A 5,184-nucleotide genomic window follows, 5' to 3' on the forward strand; every position below is an offset into this window, starting at 1 on the left:
AAAAACGCGACCACAACGAAGGTGATTTGGTGATGAGCCGCGGCCGGCTTGAGGCTACCACAGGCGCAACGGAGGTGATCTAGCGAGGTGAGTCACAGGCGCAACGAAACCGGGTCACAGTCAGCGGGCGGCTCAACAGCGGCTCGAGGGCAGCACGCAGTGAGGGCTCGAGGGCAGCGGGTGGCCAAGCATGTCGAGGCAACGCGAGGCAAGGCGGAGACGAGCCGCGGCAGCGGGCGACTCAGGGCCGCACCGGTGAGGGCGGTGACTCGAAGCAAGCATCTTGGCGCTGTGGAGACGAGGCCAGCGCGAGACCACGACAACGGGACCTGCGGCTCGGCACGGAGCCGAGCGAGGGGCGGCCTGAGATCAACGGCGATTTGTGGCGGCAAGGCCGGCTTAACCCGGCGGCAGAGGGGTGTTGGAGGCGGCGACTCGGAGACGATCCCGGGCGGCTCGGCGTGGCACAGACGACGGAGGAGCGACGACTTCAACTCGGCCATAGCTGAGTCGGCTGAAGATCAGATGGAAGCCGACCCAACTCGGCGACCGCGCACCGTGGAGACGACCCGACGACGGCTTGCAATGGAGGCGGATGGCAACCGAGGCGGCAGCGTCCGAATTCTTGTCCGAGTACAGCGGCGGTTCCAACCTGTTTATCGGAGGTGGAGGCGTAGAACGCTGGACTGGCACTGGCCAGGCGAGCCTTAGTAGAGCCGCAGCAGGAGGCAGGCCGGCTTGAGGAAAATCAATGCGGTGAAATCGGGTCCAGCTGTATCCGTATCTCGGTCTCGGTCCTGCCTCCCTTTTTTTCTCTCAACCAATCGTACAAGACAGGACAGATTCCTTCTAAGACCCGGTCTTGTTTGGACCAGTTTTTCTTAGTCCGGCTTGTACCATATTGTTACACTGGAATCTCTCTTTGAGGACATGTACAATGATTGATAAGATAGTCTTATCTTAAATTTTGCATGTAATTTAGAGATGACAAAAAAAATGTCTACAATGAGTCATCTTTTAGCCTTATCTTTAATAATTAGCAATTCCTAAAAATATGGTGAGACATATTGTGCTAAGAGATCATCTCTTGTCTTATCTTAAATAAGAGAAAACAAGCCTTCTTTTATAAGTTCTCTCTCCTCCACCTCATCATTTATCCTACGTGGCACTCCTAAGATAGCACCATTGTATATGCCCTGATGCTTCTTGAGTCTCCTCGTGATGCATCGGAGTTGACTTGATCAAAAACTTTCCCTGATTAGAACTCACATACTAGAAGTAGTACATAGTATTATCCCAAAATCAATCAGATCTCGTAAACTGCACAACTACTAGTACTTGATCGTAATTAACGTGAGTGTAACAACAGCAATGATTCAATCCTCTCGGGAGTTGATGCAGATCCTTCCAACTGGTTCTTCTTCATCTGAAAATTTGTGAACTTCACAATCCTTGGGTGAGATCCCTCCAAAAACTCAACACCACCGTGCACAGGGCCCCACGGTGGGCGCCAACTGTTGTGGATTTGTCATGGCAAATGTCCTTAGTGTGAGGACTTAGTCGCGAGGCCAACGCATCTATGTGGTAGCTTGAGAGGGGTTGAGCAGAATCGAGAGTCGCAACACAAGACAAGGGTTTAGACAGCTTGGGACCCCGGGAAACATCATCCGGTAACAACCCTACATGCTGTTTGAGGCTAGATCTCATTATCATCACGAGGGAGTCGCCGTAAACCGGCTCTCCTCTAGTTGTGTCTAGCCCTAAAGATTGTTTCTTTCTTCCTTGTCCCTCTTTGGGGAGCCCTACCCCTCCTTATATATGTTGAAGAGGCGGGTTACATGTAGAGTCCAACTCGGACTTAAGACTTAACTATTCTAACTTATCTTCATGGGCTTCTTAACATCTTGGGCTTCATAACATCTCGGGCTTCATAAGCCCTCACAACCCAGTTATCACTGTTTGTCGGTTTAACATTGTCTGCCGGTTTAACATTGTTTGCCGGTTTAACATTGTCTGCCGGGTTATGATTGCCTGTCGGTGCTACCATCTGTCTTAACTCTGCCGGTTTAACACTCGCCGGTTTACCGTCTGTCTTAGCCATTTGTCTTAACTGTCCGCCGGTTTACCATCCGTCGGTTTACCAAGTCCCGGCCGAGTTACGACTCCGGCCGGGTCATACCGCGGGGTATATCCCCGACACTCGACTTGACCATTGGTTTGTGGGTGATAGACTGAAACATAATCGAGCTTGATGCCCATTTTGCTGCTCCAGAGTTTTACCTCGTCGGCCGTGAAGTTCGTGCCATTGTCAGTGATGATACTGTGGGGGACGCCATAACGGTGTACAACCCCGGATATGAAGTCTATCGCCGGTCCGGATTCGGCTGTTTTAATAGGTTTGGCCTCTATCCATTTGGTGAATTTATCCACCATGACCAGTAAGTATTTTTTCTTGTGGGTTCCCCCTTTAAGGGGTCCAACCATGTCAAGCCCCCAGACCGCAAAGGGCCATGTAATGGGGATTGTTTGGAGGGCGGTGGGTGGAATGTGGCTTTGATTTGTAAAGAGCTGGCAACCGACGCAACGTTGGACCAAGTCCTGTGCGTCTGCCTGGGCTGTTGGCCAATAGAATCCTGTGCGGAAGGCCTTGCTTACAAGGGCCCGAGCTGTGGCGTGATGACCGCCGAGTCCGGCGTGAATTTTTGCCAAAAGATTCCGCCCTTCCTCTTCGGAGATGCACCTTTGAAGGACTCCGTTAGTGCTTTTTTGTACAATTCTCCCTCGTGGACCCTGTAGGCCTTGGATCGCCGCACTATGCAGCGTGCCTCATTTTGGTCCTTCGGAAGTTCCTGTCTAGTTAGGTAGGCCAGGAATGGTTCTGTCCACGGGGCAATAATGGCCATTATTACGTGGACTGAAGGTGTTATTTCGGTGGCAGAGCCTCCGATTGTGTTAGAGTATTCGGTATCGGGCATTTTGGTCGGGTCTGGACTATTGTTACCGGTGTCTCCTTCCATACTACGGATAGCTTGAACAGCCTTTCCAGAAATATGTTGGGGGGGACCGTATCGCGTTTTGCGCCGATGCGGGCGAGGACATCCGCCGCCTGATTGTTTTCCCGAGCCACATGGTGAAACTCGAGCCCTCGAACCGAGCTGACATTTTTAGGACAGCGTTTCGATAGGCCGCCATTTTCGGATCCTTGGCGTCCAAGTCTCCATTTATTTGGGATATTGCAAGGTTTGAATCCCCATGCACCTCCAGGCATTGAATGCCCATGGAGACTGCCATCCGAAGACCATGCAATAGAGCTTCGTATTCGGCTGCGTTGTTGGAGTCTGTATACAATATTTGCAGTACATACTGAACGGTATCCCCGGTTGGGGATGTCAGGACGACGCCAGCCCCTAGTCCGGCCAGCATTTTGGAACCGTCGAAGTGCATGATCCAGTTGGAGTATGCGCCGTACTCTTTAGGGAGTTCGGCCTCTGTCCATTCGGCGATGAAATCGGCCAATACTTGCGATTTTATGGCTCATCGGGGTTTGTATGTTATGTCGAACGGGAGGAGCTCAATGGCCCATTTGGCAATCCGGCCCGTAGCGTCGCAGTTGTTTATAATATCATTAAGTAGCACTTCCGAGGCTACCGTAATCGAACACTCTTGAAAGTAGTGTCGTAGCTTCCGGGACGCCATGAATACCGCATAGGCTATCTTTTGATAATGTGGGTACCGTGATTTGCACGGAGTAAGACAGTGGATACACAGTATACCGGCTTTTGAAGAGGGAATTTATGTCTGGCAGCTTCTCGTTCGACGATGAGCACTGCGCTTACAACTTGATGAGTTGCCGCAATGTACAAGAGCATTGGTTCGCCAATGTTTGGCGTGGCCAGGATTGGGTTGGTTGCCAAAATGGCCTTTATTTCTTCCAATCTGGTTGTGGCAGCGTCCGTCCACTCGAAGTGTTCGGTGCGCCGAAGAAGGTGATAAAGGGGTAAAGCTTTTTCTCCTAAGCGGGAGATAAAGCGGCTTAGAGCCGCCACGCATCCAGTTAACTTCTGGATTTGTTTGAGGTCTGTTGGTGTAGCCAACTGTGACAAAGCTCGGATTTTGGCCGGATTAGCTTCAATACCTCTACTGGAGACAATGAAACCCAGGAGCTTTCCGGTTGGTACGCCGGAAATGCATTTTTCCGGATTGAGCTTGACGTCGTATGTTTGGAGGTTGTCAAACGTGAGCCTCAAGTCGTCTATCAAAGAGTCGACATGTTTGGTTTTAACAACCACATCGTCTACGTATGCCTCTACTATTTTGCCAATTTGTTTCTCCAGACATGTCTGAATCATGCGCTGATATGTTGCGCCGGCGTTCTTGAGCCCAAAAGGCATCGTGTTAAAACAGAAGGGACCGTATGGTGTGATGAATGCCGTTGCGGCTTGGTCGGACTCCGCCTTCTTGATTTGGTGGTAACCGGAGTATGCGTCGAGGAAACACAATGACTCGTGTCCTGCGGTAGCATCAATGATTTGATCGATGCATGGGAGGGGGAAGGGATCCTTTGGGCAAGCTTTATTGAGGTCTTTGAAATCGACACAAAGGCGCCAGGATTTGTCCTTCTTTGGTACCATCACCAAGTTTGCTAGCCAGTCCGGGTGTTTTATTTCTTTGATGAATCCAGCCTCCAATAACTTGGCTAGTTCCTCTCCCATGGCCTGTCTCTTAGGTTCAAAGAAACGCCGAAGAGCTTGCTTGACCGGCTTGAATCCCTTTAGGATATTGAGGCTATGCTCGGCCAGCCTGCGTTGGATTCCTGGCATGTCTGAGGGATGCCAGGCGAATATGTCCCAGTTCTCGCGCAGGAACTCTCGTAGTGCGGTGTCCACAGTGGGGCGTAGATGTGCCCTGATGGAGGCTGTTTTTGTAGGGTCCGTTGGGTGGACTTGGAATTTGACTATTTCATCCGCTGGTTTAAAAGAGGTGGACTTGGATCTTTTGTCGAGTATCACGTCGTCCATGTCCACTGTGGAGTGTAGCGTGGTTAATTCCTCGGCCGGGAGGGCTTCGGATAATGCCTCGAGGGCCAATGCGGCTGTTTTGTTTTTGGCGCGGAGTGCTGTGTCCGGATCACTGGCGAGAGTGATGATTCCGTTGGGCCCGGTCATTTTGAGCTTCATGTACCCG

The sequence above is a fragment of the Triticum urartu genome, chromosome 4 (assembly GCF_003073215.2).
Source record: "Triticum urartu cultivar G1812 chromosome 4, Tu2.1, whole genome shotgun sequence".
Classification (NCBI taxonomy): Eukaryota; Viridiplantae; Streptophyta; class Magnoliopsida; order Poales; family Poaceae; genus Triticum; species Triticum urartu.